This window comes from Pogonomyrmex barbatus, unplaced genomic scaffold, assembly GCF_055798465.1.
Source record: "Pogonomyrmex barbatus isolate J1 unplaced genomic scaffold, ASM5579846v1 scaffold17, whole genome shotgun sequence".
Classification (NCBI taxonomy): domain Eukaryota; kingdom Metazoa; phylum Arthropoda; class Insecta; order Hymenoptera; family Formicidae; genus Pogonomyrmex; species Pogonomyrmex barbatus.
In genome coordinates this window covers 2517432-2536217 of record NW_028297113.1, presented here as the reverse complement: position 1 = coordinate 2536217, position 18786 = coordinate 2517432, and the positions used below count along the sequence as shown (strand labels likewise).

The window sequence follows — 18786 nt, the reverse complement described above, 5'->3', positions numbered from 1 at the left end:
TTGTTCTTCTTGCTAATGAATACCCGTTGACTTCCTGACGCCGCTGCAAGAGAGACAGCGGGAGAGCCGTTACTAGCGTAGCTACCGCTACGTAATTATCCGGGCGACCTTTTGTCGGGATAGACACGACCCGGGAAAATAAGACACGGCAGCGCGCCGGGAAACAACGAAAAGTACCCAGCTTAATATCTTTCTCTTGTTTTCCTCCTTGTTAATCTGCATTTCCCCGGCACCGACACCGGAAATGCGCACTGCCGAAGTACAAAATTCTTAATGAAGCCCCCCCCCCCCGTGGAGCTTTAAGCGGTTTGCTGAAATCTTCAGCCCCCGGCGAAAACGTGCGCGGGGGTCGATTTTATCTGCGAGAAATAAACTGCTATCAAATTATCGAGAAATTTCGATCTTGCTTGTTCAAGCTGCGCCGTACAGAACTGAATATTTAATTCAGTTTACACCGGTTTAAATACATTATAATACAATACATTGATACGATACATCACAATACAATACATTAATTTAAATACGTTACCTTGCCACATTTTTGTTCATAATTTTTTTTTCTTATGTATTGGAAATTACTATAGTATATTAAAATATTTTTCGCAATTTCAATTTTTATTGATTTTTTTGCTAATTAAAAAATTTGGAATTTATTTTTAGATATTACGTAAGATTTCAATTTAATAATATATCCTTTATTTCTAAAAAAAAAAAAAAATTACAAATAAGTTTGCAGCTGCAGATCGTTAAAGAAAGCTATGAAAGATTATTAGGCAAGCGCTTCGTCAGTTTTATCACTTTTAATTGTTGGGTGACGAAATGTTGGCGCCGTCGTTGTCGACAAAGAGAGAATTCTTTCTCTCGAACGAGTGGATCGCTGAAATATTGCCAGGTGACGGATATCAGCCTCGGCCTACCGAAATGGCTTCCATTCCTTTCCAGCAGCTGACTCCGGATTAACCGGCCCGCGAGGGTTCCTAGGGATAGCTGACTGAGGGGGTATTAAAGGCGGGCGCCGCGCTGCTCCGATATTGCTTTCTTCAATTTGCAATCACCCTGAGCTATGTCGTGCCGCATCGTGTCGATATCTTGCGGGAGTCATGCTTTGTTACGTCCGCCCTAGATTCAATACCCGTGAGTTAGTAAGTCAACAAAGATTATCCGAGTCTATCGTAGTTCTTCTAAAGTGCAAAATTTTCAAAAATCTTGCCGGAAAAACTATATTTAATTACATTTATATCACAATAAAGTATAAACTATTTAATTTAATTATATTTATATAATTCATCAATTTAATTATATTTTTTGTAAAATAAATATTTCTATTTTACACACATGTGTGAATTCTTAAGCGACGAAAATTTAAAGTTTAATCACGAAATTTAACGTATTCATATTCACATTCAGAATACCTGTAATAAAATATCTGTTTTTTTTTTCCTGATGATGAAAGTTGTTTTGTTGTACGACAGTTTGAAGGATCCGTAAGGATTGGGATTCTATGCCGGCAAAGTGTGCGACTCTCAGATCGAAGCGTTTTGCAAAACATCTCGGACATATGTATTTTTGCGCGCGACTTGTAAGAAAACTTTGAAGCGTTACGTCCGCGCGGAAGCGAAGCAACGCCGCAAACAACCGGCATTATTTTTACTTTCGCACTGTAATAACAACGGCGACGTCTGCTACTTCGCGCAGACGGCTTCCACTTTAGCGCAGGAGTGACGTCGTAACGAGAGTTGTTGCGAAACTATAGCCGCGATGATTCAGGGAAACTTTTTTTTACGGGTTTTCTTCTCCGGGGCTCCACTTCGCAGTTTCCACGGACACGTCTTGTTTCTTCCACGGCTGGCTGGTGATCGTCCTTTTTCACTTACGCGATCTGCACGCGTCGTTAACGTTATACGCGACAGATCCTGGAAACGCCGCGGCGTTTTTACGAGCCGCATCTTTTCTTCGGCAGCAGATTAAGTATGATGGATGAATCCAGTGTTTCTGTCGTATATTAAGTGCGCGGCGAATTTTGACGAGACGCGTTCATTTATACCGTATAATTACCGAAGCGATTTAAATTTACAGCGTAAACGACGCGTAAGTAAAAGAGACTCGTATTACATATTTTTAGTAATTTTGTATAAGCGAAAATGATTCCCATCGCGTATAAATTGCTACTACAATTCTATATAATCTTTATACGGATATTTCCTGATTAAATTAAATGGGCTCGCGAATGAAAGCGGGACGATTAATGAAGTCGGGAAATCGATATTTTCGCGCATCACTGGCGCGCTGGGATTGTTAAATATTTCGGTCACGCGCGAGGCAATTACATTTCCACGCATCTGCGATGATTGCCGGTGACGCCGGTATCGCGGTAATTTTGGAAGTTTCCGACAAAGGCGACGGAAATGTCGGCGGAACGAAGATTTCCCGTTCAAGTCCGTTGAGAAACTTCGGGGCGCGTATTAGAGATTAGGCGTGTGCTCGCGCAAACTTGTTTGTTCGCCGTTGTTTGACAGGGCGCGTAAACGACAACGGCGGTTTAGGTTGAGCTAGGTTATAACGTACGATCTGTGTTCCGGAATTAGATTTCGGAATTTGCAATGACTGGTGACGCTTTTGCCTTCGTGGATAAAGCGCGTCCGTCGAGTTTGAGGCAATCGCGCCTGATGGAATCCAATTGTATGGAAAGAGCCAATTATGCAAAGTAAGTCATTGAAAGAAACGCGAATCTAAACGCCGGGACATCGGTGACGCAATTAATTCCGCGTAGCTTGGTTAGTAAGTTATTTTTCTCGAGCACTCTCTCTCTCTCTCTCTCTCTCTCTCGCATGCGCGCGCGCGCTCCCTCCATCGGCTTTCTCGGCCGGGGCATTCCGTTTGCATTTAAATGAAAAACGGGTACTCTCGGTGTCCAGCCGAGAATCGTGGTCAGAAAATTGAGAACGAGATTGGAGCATCAACGACGAAATAAAGGATGACCGCGATCCATATATAATTGCTTGCTGATGTCGTTCGCGCTAGCCGTAATTGTGATAAATAAATAAAGCAGATAAAGAAAGAATGTCAAGGATTTCATTGTGTCGTTTATTTTATACGAATAAAAATGATCTACAAACATATAGTATAGAGAAAAGAGGGATAAGATGACGACCTTAAAATTTATCGATTTTATGGTGACATAAAAACAATCAATTGTTTTTTAATTAGGATCCAACCGAGGCAAAGGCCTTCATTTGCAGAAATTGAAAAGTTTATAAATAAATTAAAATTTTGAATAATTTAAATTTTTTGAGGACATGTCAATAGTCGTCTTACCCTCATATGTAGGTAAGGTGATTTTTAATAATAGATAAGATAATGAAGATAAAATTAATTTTTTATTAAAAAAAAACTGATTTTTTACAAACTTTTTATATTATTTTTTTGTCATAATATCTAAACAACAGAATAAAATACAAGTAAAATATTTTCAGCTACATAATTTAAAATAAAATAAAATTAGGGACAGAATAAACATAATTATTTATAGTTATTTAATTTTTGACATGACATTTGCTATCTTACCTCATTTATTATATTTATTACAATTGTATTTCCTTATGAAGATATATCACAAAATTACATACAGGTTATTCAAAACAAATTTCTTATACTATGTGTTATTGATAAATTAAAATCAAATTACAATAGATGATAGACAATATCTATCATTATTAAAAACTTTAATCAATTTGATATCGATTTATTATTTTATTGTTTTTTTATTAGCTTAGAAAATTAGCAAATCGTCATCTCATCCACTTCGTCATCTTACCCCTCTTCCCTTTCGCCTACTGTACTATATGTCAGTTAAAATGCAGGTCGGAGATGCAAGGCAAAGTTGAAAGATTGCTTCGCAATCGGCATTTCTGCGGCAATTAGGTATTCCAGACTGTTGCGGACAAATGGTCAATCTGAAAAGCCCGACGGTGAAGTAGGGAGGGACGGATGCGATATAGGCGGACACATCTCGCTTCCGTCAGGCTCGGATTGCGCGAGACGCCGCTTCGCGCCGCCGTTGCTGCTGCATTATTCATTCGAACAACGTCAGCGATGTTCGATTAACAATGTTTCCTCGTGTTGTCGCCGCACGGCTCGTCGACTTACAAAGGATATCACGTTGCCTCGCGCTGTCAGATATTTTGCCGCAGGATCGAGCGACCGTGACCGATGTTTCGCGAGGTCGTGCGACGCGAAATTCGTCTCGCTCTAATGTCCGTGCCGGGTATATATGACGTGCCGTGGTGGACGCCGTGAAATCGGAGAACATACTCTCGTTATATTAATTTTCCGACACGAAATTGATTTGCGAGTACCATCGATCGGCGGTGCCGCATGCTGCCGAGCCACCGCCTTCTCCTTTAGACGCAAAGTGATTTTCGATTCCGAGGAGAAAGCGTTTTTTTCGAAACTCTTCGATATTTATGTAAGCAACGTTAATTAATTATGAATATAATATAAACTTTAAATTTTCGATTCCGTGCTTCCGATTATGGCGGTCGAAGCTCGGGAGGAAGTTAACATCGTCTACAACTTACTAAAAGTTAATGCGAGATGAACGATCACGGGGGACAAGAAGAGCCGCGGTCTTTTGCCCCGAATTTCTTATTCCCGTTCGAACTAACCCGAGACGTTCTTCCGAGGTCTCCGAAACTCGTGAGAATTTCCACTTTTTCACGTCGTTGCCCTCGACGCGTGATCCGAGAGCATTCCGGATCGATCACCTCGCTCCCCGAGGTCCGCCTCGAAATTCGAGGCGCTCGTCCTCGTTCGAGATCCCGGGTACCGTGGCAAGGGCTCGTTCGTGCGGTGATTTTGCGCCTTTAATATCCAGTTTAAATATTCATGAGAGACGCGGAGGAGGGACGAGGGGTGCGGGACGGGCGATGCGCCACTCTCGATGCACACAGAGGGTCTCGACCCGACGTGCTTTAGCCCCGGGTACTGTAGCTCGCCGGGGCACCATCGTCGGCCACGGGGACGCCCCGCGACATCGCTCTACTCTCTCTCTCTCTCTCTCGGTTAAGGTACATGCGGGTGTAGCTACGAGGGGATGTAGATATACGTCTCACGGCATGACGCACAATGACGCGCCGCGCCGCGCCGCGCCGCGCCGGGTCGACTCTCCGTCAAAGTGACTGCAGTCGCTCTTCATTTGCCGCGGTGGCAAGTCAGCTTTTTTGAGAACGCGAGAGGCTGCCACACTGGTTCCTTTGTCTCGTGCGAATATTCCGTCGCGTCCTTTGACTTTTCTCTCTCCTCCGAGCCTCGTTCCTGGTAGACGCGACAAATTTTAACATGACGATGTATTTTCTCCCGGCGCGATATACGAGCGAATAAATGATGAAAATGCAAATACATCGATATATCTGCCCTGACAGACGTCGTGATAAATTAGTACTACGTCAAATATTGATTTGACGCGCGTCTGAAAAAAACGCGATCTCCAAATGCGCCTCAAGTGTTCCGTAACAATGGCGGACTCAAAGAGACACAAGTAATTGTTGTAAACACGGATGCAAGAAGCGCGCGCGCGCGCGCGTGCACGCAAAAGGAGCCTGTCGCTTTGGCGCGATTCAGCACTTTGCTATTCACTTCCGGTGAATTGCACGTGACAATTTTTCCAACGAACGAATGGATTTTTGCGACGGGACGTAATGCGACGTCGTGATTCACTCGCGTCACTTCGTATATTCTTATTCTCCCGCGTTCTCTCCCTACGTCATAGCGACTCACATCTCCCTACACTTAACGTATAGAAGACGCCCGGCAGCGTCGTCATCTAAAGGGTAGACGGGAATTACGCCATCGCGCGTTGTTTTGCCAACGCGCACGCCGGGATTTAGACACAAATCTTCCTGACGTGGCGCGATCTTGTAATTTCTTGTCTCGCGCAGCCCGACTATTATTGGATTAGGTTCCTAACATGATTGCCAGCACGGTAAACTTCGGAATATCATTACATCGTTATTTGTTCTTGCAACGGCCGCGTCATCGCGGGGGATAACTTTCCCGCGCTTTTATATTTTGCCACGAGTTTTTACGCGAACGGTAAGCGAAGATTTATGCGTCGATAGAGCTCCGACGGGACTTTGTAGGGAAAAGACGTCGAGTCCCGAGCAGCGTTGAATCGCCGGCTTGATTAATGTCCATACTTTTGAACTGGATCGATTTCGATCGCACGGTCGTTACTTTTCTTCTTCTTCTTCTTTTTTTTTTTTTTTTTTTTTTTATTTTTATCCTCTTTCCACGGGCGCGCGCGTCGTTTTCGATCGATCTTTCGATTTGAAATTAGCCGGCGAATCAGGGCCGCGTTAATAGTTCGCACCGTTAATAATTTCACTCGCATTCGTCCGAAGAGAGGAATAATGAGGGGATATGACGACGAGAGCGAACGCGAATACCAGAAAGGCAAAGGGCCTCGGAACAGCGGCGCCGCGGCTCATAAATCACTATTAAATCTTGAAAGGCACGGCTACGCGGTTTGTCGAGTAATCTATCAGGACAGTCTACCTAATATAACGGTCGAGTAATTGCGGCCGGTGTACACGGCGGAGCGGCTCGATCGATCCGCACTCGTTGTGTGCCTAATGACCACGCAAACGGCCTGGTCCAACGCTTCGTGGCTTGGATTACGATAGCCCCTCTTGTTAAATTAATAATGTCTCGCTATGGGCTCTCGCGTAACCGCTTCGCGTGTCATTTTTCGCCGCTGCATTTCCCGGAGGACAAAGAGAATGTTGGGAGAGAGAGAGAGAGAGAGAGAGTGCGCGCGCGCGCGTAGAACGGGCGCGAAAATACGATTAACCCGAAAAAAAAAAAATAAGTCGCACGCAGACAACTGTGTTCCACTTTCTATTTTCACGTGTTGTATGTCTCGCGAATTAAATTTCCGGAATTTCCGACGTGTTGTAACTCGAGTGTCTAAGAAGATCCGAAATGCAAACCGACTGCTCGGGCTCGGGCAAAAATTCTCGTCGAAACTCGGGAAAAAGATATTTGCTCAGCGAGAGACAAATGAAGAGGATCGCCCGCACGTCAGGATTTAGCTTTTCTTATTGAGATACAAGATTTCCCGCGTCCAATGACACATCGCCGCTGGGCGAGCGTTTTCCAGATCGTGGAACGGATCCACGTAAAAATAACCTTTATTACGTTATGTAATCAGTTAGTAAAAGCAATTTCGCTAAAAGCTTAGGGAGCCCCCGAACCCGTGCTCGTGAACTCCCGCGGCCTGCTTTTGCATAACCGCGCGGCGAAGCTTCCAGAGCTCCGTCCTCTTCCGTACCTCCTCCCACTCCCCTTCCCGCTCCCCTGTCTCTGTCACTCTGTCTCTTTCGCTCTTGGTTTGGCAGCAATTATCGTCTACCCCGTTTTTCGGTATATCTTACGTTCAAAATGATAAGTGTTACGAGCGAAGAAAGCACTTAATCTTCCCGTCAGGGGGAGATGTGTCGCTACCGATTCGCAAATTCGCAGGTTTACACGCGTTGTCCTCTCCCATCTTTTTGCGCGAGCCGGCGCACGCGGATGCGTTTCGAATTAACGTAATTGAAGTGTAAAGCGCGATCGAATCCAAGATAATTGCGTTTGCATTAGCAAATTTACGTGCGAACAAAACGACTCCCTCCGTCCGCGTGCGTCTTCATTAACTGTCGGCCATAGGTACAGCAGAGCCAGGAGTCCGTGATCATTAATCTGCAGACACGCGAAGCTTTTTACCGCGGTATCTAACTTTTACATTGGCCATGTCCACGTTACGTCACGCGGCCCTTTTTATTTTGATACAGTTTTGCATAATTAAGCTTCGCTGCCCGGGAAAAGCGCGCGGGGGCCGCCTCGTACTTCGGGCCGAACAAATAGCAGATCGTATTACATTTTTATATGTATGCGCGAAAACCATTTCAAATTTCTTCTCGATGCCAACAATGGCAAACAGTGTCTGTGAAAATGACATTTTATCAATTCATAACCGCGAATACCGCGACTACCTGGATGATGCCTTGGAGCTATAAATGTTAAAAAACACTGCGTAAAACAACGTGAAAATAACAGTGCCTCGTTTGAAAGCATATAAAATGAAAATATCCAAAATATACTGACAGGCTGTTCGAAACGAATGTTTAAACTCGGCGCGCGGTTCATTTGATTTTTGGAGCGGCGGCGGGGGAGAGGGGGGGGGGAAGGGAGGCTAACATGCATCCAGAACGGAAATTCTCGAACAAAGAGATGACAAAGTGGTTCGACGAATGCCAAGAGAAGATACGCGCGCGGGTTGCAAAGAGGATAAAATTTCAAATAAAAACAATGGCGTTATTCGTGGAACGCGAACAATATCTGTTCCGCGATGAAAAAAAAATGCATATTTAGCATATGGAGAGTCGATGTACCGTCGGTCTCTTCCGTCGATTGCGAGATGGAAGATGCCGCGGGAATCGTTGAAGCGCGACGCGCCGAAGGGCGATCAATCTTGCGCCCTTCGAATGAAACTTTATCGGCGACAGACGGCGGAGCGACATCGTCGATCTGATGTGCCGCCGCGCACATGTGACAAAATTAAGTTGAGACAAATCGACGGTCGGAGAACGTCGTCGGATTCCGCGGATGAAGATCGATGGTAAGACTCGATGGGAAAAATAGGGATTACGCGCGAGGTCAGGAACGAAGTATCTCTCATCAGGGATGATCCCTGGCCGGGGGCAAGCTTCGCGTTAGCGGCCGAGGCGCGGGAGATATCGAGAGGGTGGACCGTAGAAATGGGGGCAATAGATACAAGGATGCTGTAAGTGTTGTCTTGGTCGATCGCGCGATCACTTCCGTCCCGTTGTTCCGGCGGAGCGTAACCCGGTCGCCTGGCAACCGCAACCCCAAAACATTACTTCGACCGAGAGATGGTTGAGCGGTGGGTGGCGGAACGACGACGGGGCGGCGGGTGGGATTGGAGGATGGCGGAGAGCTTAATGGATACATATTGATATCATTTGTACACCCTCAAAAGCTTCCCTCTGTGCCGCTCCGTTGCTCGCGCGTCGCGTCGTTCTCGGGCTGGTATCATTTCGAGAAAGAAGCGGCATTGTGCACGCACGCGAACGTTTGCAAATACTTTCCGTGCCGAAAACCCCGGGCGTTAATTCGCCGAGGAACGCGAACACGTGTGCCACAAATCAGTGTCTCTCTCTCTCGCGCCGCGGAAGCCACTCGCGCGCATACATCTTCTCGTATCCCGTTTACGGGCAACGCGGTCTGAAACACGAGGTATTCTGTTTCATTTCACATATCAATTTGGACATGCCGGGATACGTCATATTCAAAGAAACTTATAGAAACGTTTCGAGCTTTAACCCTCGTGCGCCTGCCTACATTAATTATTTCTTCTGGTACTAGATTATTTTAAACGTTTATCTCTCGTGTGAATAGCGCACAGATTTAATCATTTGCACTTCTGTAAGTGGAAAAGGATAATTTTATCGATGATTTATGAACGTATATAAATCATTTCCGTCCGCGATCCATTAAAATTTCAGTACACTTTCCGATCAGAGTGATCAGAGTGCCACCGGTAAGAGATCGACCTACATACGCCGACGGAAATTTCGGCTTGACTCGCCCGTCCAAAGGCTTAGGTTGGGCATTAGGGATTAGGCGTTATCACGGATAGATATCCCACGGTGTACACCGTGTCAGAGGTAGTCAAATTGGATCAACCGATACGGGATCGCGTTATGAACGAGCTGTGTCATCCTACCGTCCTGCTGCCGGCTGGCTACCGTACGTCGCTCCTCTTCTCGCTTTATGCACCTGAGAGGGCTTTGTGTCCCTCGCGATTCTCCGTTTGTCCCGTTCCCCGCATGACACACTTCCCCGCGAATTCCCCCCTCCCCCCCCCCCTACTCCCCGACCTCCAGTATTCGCCGACTCTCGCGCGCGCGGATGGAGGATAGACGAGCGTCTCCATGCGAACATGTGACTACAACATTGGTCCTTACAGAGAGCGCGAATACATCTGCGAGCCGACATAGATATGCGCATTGTACGACGATATCGTGCAACGTAGATAGAGAGAAATGCACGAGCGAGCAGACGGGTGAGCGAGCGAGCGATCCTCACGTTGCACGCGCAGAGGGATGCAGGAACGTCGTAGCATATCACTTTCACTCACCCTCTGCTCTCTGCCCCCCCCCCTCTCTCTCTCTCTCTCTCTCTCTCTCCGGCGATGTCCACTCCCGAAGTGTGTCATGCATGCGTGAATAGAGAGCGTCCTCTCGACGTACGGCCAAATTACTCTCTCGCCTACCGGCGTCTCTCGCTCTCACCGTCAATAAATACCTTGATCAATTATCCTCGCGCGCTCGGAACATCGCGTCGTAATGCGGACGTACGGCGCGATAACGTATGTAGGACGGTAACAAATGCCTCCCGGTTACGACTCGGAAGACCGGTAATTTGACAGATGCGATCGGTTACGGCGATGATTCTGGGCGGGTGTATCTCTCTCTTCGATCATGCGACACACGCTGTTTGGTCGTACGCCCGCTGTTTACGCACCGGTATCGCCTTTGCGTATACAGACACCGTATTCGTTCGCCACGAGGTGACGTTATCGATCCGTTATATGAATTTTGTATTCCACGTTCCTTCGTTCGCCATTCTTTCTTCGTCGTCTCTTTACCATAAGAAAAAGACTCTCGCGGAGTCCAAATTGCTTATGACGCGAAACGCGTCATTAGCTTATATACCATATAGCATCGATCCCGGCTGTTCGACACCGATATACGACGCAACCGCGTGCGGGGGAGTAGGGGGAGGGGGTGAATTTTATTCGACTTTTACGAGCGACGCGATGAGTCCCGCGACGCCGTTTACGCTATATTCGACGCCGCGCGCTCTTGATCGCGACGCTGAAAATATATGGAGGTCCAGATATACGCGCGCCCGGCAATCGCCAATTTTCTCATTTCTCACGTCAACCACATATATTTTCTTGAATTCGCGCGACGTGACAAACGTAAAGGCGAGACGGAAGGAAGTTTCTCCGCTCTCGCACGCCTCGTCCCGAAGTTGCTCATCCTTAATCCTGGTATTACTTGGAGATAGACTGGAGATAGACTCTCGGGTCTGTCACGTCGGGAGACACGGCAAATTAGTTCGCATCGATCAGACGAGCCCTCCTGTCTGCAACGAGGATATACCGCGTCCGACATTGATCAATTCGTGACACGATTGATTAATTCTTTGATTAACTGCGCCCGCATTATATAATACTCGCGTGTACGAATAATGTTACCAGCTCTCTCGCACCGATTTAAAAATCTCTTCCCCTCTTCTGTCTTTGAAATCCTAATTTCGTCCCGTTTCACCGCGCGTTCACGCGTGTCGCATGTCGCATGTCGCGTGCCGGTATAAATGTATACAAGCTCGCCCGGTATAGAAATAAGAACTGTCGGTGATTAGTTTATCCCCTGCTTTGTATGTTAAACAGGACGCCAGCGCTAAATGGCGCTACGTAAAAGCCCCATTCGCGCGGTTGTATTTTAACCGAATAAATGTCGCGCGCCGGCGAAGTTTCGGCTGTCGGCTCTCTCTTTCTCTCTCACGCTCTCCATTTTGCCGATACGTTTAATACACAGGTCATGTAATCCCGGCGCAATTCGATTGCTATTCAATTGCTGCATCATGACGTGCCGCGTAGGAATAATTATGCGCTAGGCCGGGCTCCATAATACTCCAATTTCGCATTGGCGTTCGCGTCCCAGCGCGAACCATAAAGGAAGTTTCTCCAATCCGTTACTTCATTGTGCTTCCCGTATCGCGAATATAAATCGGTAGGATCGATACGCACTTTCAGCAAATTAACTATTATCCGTCGCGCGGTAATTTCCTTGCGCGAATGCCGCGCGATAATTGATACCAATGCGACGGACGGAGGCCCCGGCGCTCAATTACGATTTTCCAACGGGAGGACGACGTCTCTTGTTCCTTTGTTCGCTTCCGAGTCTCGTGACGCCGGCGAAGTGCTTACGATTATTCGTCAATGGCGAATCGATTTATTGCGATAGAACGACGGAGCGATAATAAATCACTCCGCCGGTCAACCTTATCTTTGCACCGATGTATCGCCCTTGTCAGAGCACGGTATTGTTAACCCGTTGACTGCAGAATCTATAATGTATACATACGTGTGTGTGTGTGTGTGTGTGTGTGTGTGTGTGCGCGCGCGCGCGCGCGCGTGTGTATGTGTGTACATACGTACACACACGCGTTGCGCGCAAGGGTGAAGTCGTGTACCCCGGGGAAAGAAAAGGAGAGATACACAAGAAAGGTACACAGAAAAAGAAACTCACGACTCCAGGTTCTACCTTCCCTTCCAGCAGGCAATTTAATTCTTCGCGTACATACTTTTTTCAACGCGTTATTTTATGTATCTCGATTATCTGGCGCGCCATTACATTAATTCGAGGGAGACATAAAAATCAAGTTTACTTTAACAAATTAGTTTAGCTTAACTTTCACGGCTTAACTTTATTTTTATTGGCAAATACGGGCTTGCTGCTACATATGGGAGTTATAGTAGGATAGGGTTTGTGGGCAGATGGTTGTACGAGTTAACGGTAATTCGGAGCATTACAATGGCTACGTTGGTAATAAATCATTGCCGAAGCCATTATCTCGAGCTACGTACGCGAGTACTGGCGGCGTGTAGTGCTCGCCTATGTACTACACATTTCTGGCGATCTTTCGAGCCACCTATTTTTATCCACGGGAAGAAAGAGAGAGAGAGAGAGAGAGAGAGAGAGAGAGAGAGAGGGGGGAGAAAGAGAGCACGCGTCGCTTTCTTTGCGCGACGAAAAATTCGTGAACCTTCGGCGCGCATTAGCGCCGCTCTGATTTGTTTCGTGTGCATAGTACGCTACGCGAATACAAAACGTCGCGCAACAAAACAAGCACAATGGCGAATAAAGGTACAAAAGGACGCGCGAAAGTTCCGGCTGACAAATCGAGCCACGTAGGAGGCTTCAGGCACGTAAAAATACCCCGCGAAACACATCGCGCTTACGCGCGACTTAAACGCGGCGGTCCGTTGAATCGAAGCCGCGGCTCGCGTTTCCAGGTAATTAAATAGGGGATATATGCATCGAGATTATTCAAATTACAATCGATCCCCGATAATGGACGACTAAATTAATCACACAAAATCGAGTCCATCTTGCGGCTATCATTACTGCAAATTCATACACTTCTTCTCTCTCTCATCACCGATTAAAATATCAAGATTAAAATTTCTTCATGTCGTCCACGAGATAATATTTTCAATTTTTTCAATTATATCAATTTTGCGTTCACAATCGCACAAAATGTTTAAAAATTTTCGAACATATGTATGCAACATTTTACATTATTTACATCAGTAAAGCAGAAATTTCGTTATATTAATACATGGAGCTTTTGATATCGAATGTGTAAATATTATGCAGATAGTGCTTTTTGTTATTTGCGATAATAATAGTCAGGAATCATCCAATTTGTTTTGAATTAAATCTGAAACGAAATCTGTTAATTTCATTTCTGATTGTTTTATTATTCTGTTATTATTGTTATTGCAGTACAATGAAAGATGTTACCTATTATAACATGATATTTTAATAGCTTATTCTGGCAATTGATAGGAGTTTAAAAAATCTGACATAAAAATGTCGCGATAAACGAGAATAAAGTTGATTACTGATATTATGTGATATTTGCACGCTCAGATAAAAAAATGGAATAGTTGTTATATTAAAAATAATTCATATTAACGATATAATAAGTAGAGACATTTATATTTTTTTTTTTTATAAGTTTAACACATATTTTATATTTTTAGCCGCATTTAAGAGAGCTGAGAGATCATCACGATGTAAAAGTTTATCGTGCGACGAAGTCTAAAAAGAAATTATGACTAAGCGGTGATTTATTAATTAAGCGATAATGAACGAAGCTTAATGGTCAACTCAGCGCTCCAAAAACGCGTTGCATATGCTCGGCTTTTTAAAGTTATCCGATCGAATTTTTGTCTAAGTACCAAAGTATTTAACGGACTTTGGAGAGAAAAGTATTAAGCGTTTAATGCAATTAATCGACGAGTAATGTTCTCTTATGGATTAAAAGAGCTTACGGCTTTGAAATCGAGTGTTTTAACAGAAAGCCGTGCAGTTTAAACCGAGATTAAAGGAAGCTGGAAGAATGAGCTATAAGATTCAGATATTATCTTAATCTGTTCAGTCGCTCTCCACGACGAGAGATGATCGGTCGAGAAGAACAGAACAGGTTGGACTTTATTGTTATACGTTTGTACTGTTGTTTGCCACGACGTTAGATTACACTCGCAAATATTTATATTATTACAAAGTTTAATTTTGTCTAATCGTTACAAATTGAAAATAATTTTAAATCATTGGTATAGTTTTTCATAAAGTTTCTTAATAAAGGCTTCTATAAAAATTTCTTCTAATAAATCTTTTAATCTTTGCGTGTTTACTTTCTACACGCTAGAAATGAAACCTTCATTTCCATAAATAATCATGCGCTTATTAAAATAACTCAATATTAAAAATAATAACAACATAGCTAGCATCGGTAGCTTGATACAATTAAGGATTAATGAAAGTAATTGCGGCCTTTTCAGCTTTTAACAAAGCTAGAAAAAAAAAGTTATTGCAGCGCGCGCGCGCGATCGTTATTCGCTAATCAATCTTCAATATCCGCGAAATTAAACCGCGCGCTTTTATTTCTCAAAGTTATCTCATTAAAGCTAGCGAGCATAGTTCATGCGGTTTTCGCTCTATAAAATCGATATTTAGTATTCATTATAGGAAGAACAATAAGCGTTAGAGATTATCAATTAACATGTTCGTTCCCGTACACCTTCCTTTCATATTCTCGACAAATTATACTCTGACCTGTCTATTGTGACTATTTTTTTTTTGCCATTGCGGCGCGCACTCATGTACAATACAAATATTGCGGGAGGTATAATAAGCGCTAGTTTTTCCATGGACGCACAGCGAGATCGTATTCTGATACGCGCGATACAATAGAAATCGTGTTATCAGAGATCAATAATGAAAAATGCTTCGGATTGTTAATGATCGAGATATACATAGCCCGACTGCCGCAACATATTTCTTGGCATCGTCTTCCTCGTCTATCTCTGTTTTATTGATGTCCCCTCCCCTCCCTTCCCCGCTCGTCTAATACCACCATCATGCCGTCGTCACCGGCGGTTTATGACGCCGAATCTCGTCGCAAATTTGAAGTTGTGCAACGAGCAGTCGCTACGGCCTCTTCTTGAAACTTTTTTCATAAAGTATCCCGTATATTCTCTATTTTCTTTTTCGTGATACCTCAATAGAGAGAAGCTTCAGGGGGGATGATGGAGGAGAAGGGGAAGGGGCAACCTTCGTTACGATACAATATTTTAATTACCGATTACGGTATACAATATTTTACGTCTCTTCGTAAAGTGTGTATTGTCCTCGCCGCGCGGCGAATTTCGAAGTAGTATAGCGAAAGTAGCGTCAGACGCGTGGACACACACGCGTTTCTCGACTCACGGAGCGTTTTATCCTCGCGAATGTCCGCGGATTAATCGGACGTTACAGCTTCGAAAGCATCGGGCCATCTACACGATTTCCCGATATTACACGGGAGTAAAATGTACTTCCTGGAATATACGCGCGCGGGCGCGCACCGCGTGTCGCTTAAATCGATTTCCGGTGAAGATTAATTGAATATCCGGTCGTCTCTCTCTCTCTTTCTCTCTCTCTTTCTCTCTGTCTGTTTCGTTCTCCCTCCTTCGTTCCATATTGAGCGAGAAAAAATGCCGGATTCCCATGGCACTCTGGTATTTCTGTTCACGGCGCCGTTCCTGTCTTTTCGTACGTGCCACCGGGCCGTATCGTGGAATTTCACTGTCTCGATCGATGGGCGGATTTCAATCTGTACATCCTGCACATATACATCGGAGTATGATATCAGTGGTAGCACGACGCATACTCGTTTCCGAGTCTCGCTCGCCGTGTCTATGTATTCGTCGGATGAGAGGGAACGATAAAGTATTATGCGCCCGGATCAAGAGTGATATTTCAGGATGAAAGAAATCTCAATGGTTAACGCAATGTCGGAAGTGTGTAAACTGAGAAAGGAAGGTGCGATAGTAACGAGATAGTTAAGAAAGCGCATGGCGTAATTAAATTGTTCCTACGTATCCGAGAGGAAGAGGGAGAGGGAGAAAATATGGGAGAAAATATTATTATTATAAAATTAAGCGCGGGTAAAATTACGAAAACTTTCGCATCAATCTAACAAGATTGCCCCATTTTACGATTACATCAGTCGTAAGCCATAATTCATTTTTTTACGACGTATTCCATCGTGAAAATCTCACGCTGTTTGCCACGCAATGTAAATTCCCGATACAGATCCGAAACGTGACGTCAGATTATTACGGCGCGATGCCGTTAGAATTAATGCACGCTCGAAACTGGACTATATATCGCGCTGTTTTTCGATCGTTAACGAAGTCTGGTCGTGGCTCGGAATCGCCGGTCGCATAAATGCCGAGTAAAAAGTTATTAATTCGAACGGTGTAATTTCGATATACGCTCAGTTTCATACGAAACATGAAAATGAAAATTTCGCGAAAAATTCACCGTACATCGGATAAGAAAATTTTGCTCGGAATTTCGCATCGCGCGTGATTTCATTTGCGCAGAAAAATAAAACGGATCCGCGCGCGCGTTCTCGAACGCGCATGGCGATTCCGACATAATTTTTCATCCGGATGCACCAGGAAGGTCTCGCTACGATCCACCTCCAATGAAGTTCAGTAGCTAGCAAGGTAATTATCTGCAAATTAAACTCTCGCTCCCCTCATCCATGCCTCTTCCACTTGTGTTCCTCTATGTCGCCCCCATTCCTCCCCCTTTTCTCTCTCTCTCTCTCTCTCTCTCTCTCTCTCTCTCTCTCTCTCTCTCTCTCTCTCTCTCTCCCCTTTGTTGTCTCGCTCTTTTGCTCTCTTCCTCTCGCTGACACGGTATTATTTGTTAATGCGGTATTAGCTCGAATTACCGGTTAAACGTTGTACGAGAATTACGCGTAAACTATTGCACTTTATTCGATTATGAGTCACAATGGACACGGTGAGTATTGTGCGTTCGAAGGGCCCGAGGCACAAGTGCCCCGTATGTACGTACGTATCGACATGATCGAATTATTTGTTTGCATTTGCGGGGGCAGCAAATGTAACGATGCAATCGAACGCTTAATATCGTCCGGCGGATCGTGGAACCTCGAGATAATGCGTCGAATATTAACCGACTCATCTTAACGGCGTAGATTGGGTACGAACAGAATGGGCGCTAATGAGTGTCTCGAGAGCCGTACGTGGGAAAAGGGAAACCGAAAGGAGGGATGGAAAAAGATGGCGAGTCTGCGGAATTAATTTGTTCGGATCTGCGAGTTCGAGCGGGATGCGATACATTTGTGACGCTCGCATTTATTTTTTTTACGCGACACGTAAAAGCACGTCACGTACATTTTTATAAATTTTGCTCTAGGATAAAAGATATATAGCCTTCTCATCTGATGAAGATTTAAGCCGTACAAAGAGCTTATTTTATGGGGACCAAAATATATTTTAAATTCAAAAGTATTCTGCAATTCAAATATATAACACGTATTAAATCGTTTAGCTACTGCATCAATATTTTCCTCTGCGTTCATATATTTTGTTGAAAATAAAATTTGACACTTTTAAAAATTTCTTTTATAGTCACTTTAGTAATTAAAATGGGAGCACAGATACAATTGTTTGCATTAATTTGCTTTTACAGAGTTGCATTGTAAGTGACAATAATATCCGTATGAAAGTTAATACCTCGAAGCGACGTCAAGTATCGCAACAACATCGCATTAATTATTATTTTGTCTAAATGAAATTATAATTCTGTCATCATATATGTCTTTTACATAAAATTATATTATTTCATATAAAATATATTTTTAATTGTATTGATATAATTTTACGAAAATGAATATTTAATTACAGTAATTTTATGTAGTTGTCTCATATTTCTCTCCAATAAAAAACTAATTACACAAATTTATAAAATCAAATCTAAAAGTCCGATTGAAAATAACTTTAGATTATATTATTTTCCAATATTATATCTTTTGTATCGAACAAACGTAGTGGCTTTTTAAAATTTATTCTTTTTACATCATACTCCTAAAATATGCAAATATCGAATTCATTTGGTATTTCAGAGCTAACTAAATATTATTTTTAAAATTGGATATTTTTTTCTATAGAAAATTTAAAAAGCTTTAAAAAGTATTTTTATAATAATTACTCTGTGACTAGATATTAGGTTATTAATAGAAACAGCTCAATTAACATATGCAAATATTATGCGCGTAATTGTTCTTTTGACGTAATTGAAGAATACATTATTAATGCAATTAGTAATCTCGTGATAAGTTAATATCGCACTGAGTAAATAACGGTATGGTTCGCATAATAGTCTCGAATAAATTGAATGTGGTACATCAATATAATCCACCATCCCTTAAATTCACTATCAAACGCCTCCCCCGTGTAACTTTCTTTAATATGTAATTTGATGACTTTAACATGTAATTTTGCTATTATTATAATGAAATAATAATTGAATTATTATTATAGCGAAATAATGTCCGGTCATAAAAAAA

At 43.6% G+C, this 18786-nt stretch overlaps 1 protein-coding gene across 1 annotated transcript in view; it reads left to right on the top strand.

The window, feature by feature from the left end:
* Positions 1-18786, top strand: part of LOC105429350 (uncharacterized) — a 225331-nt gene that overhangs the window by 86656 nt on the left and 119889 nt on the right. The gene's annotated exons all lie outside the window — the stretch shown is intronic.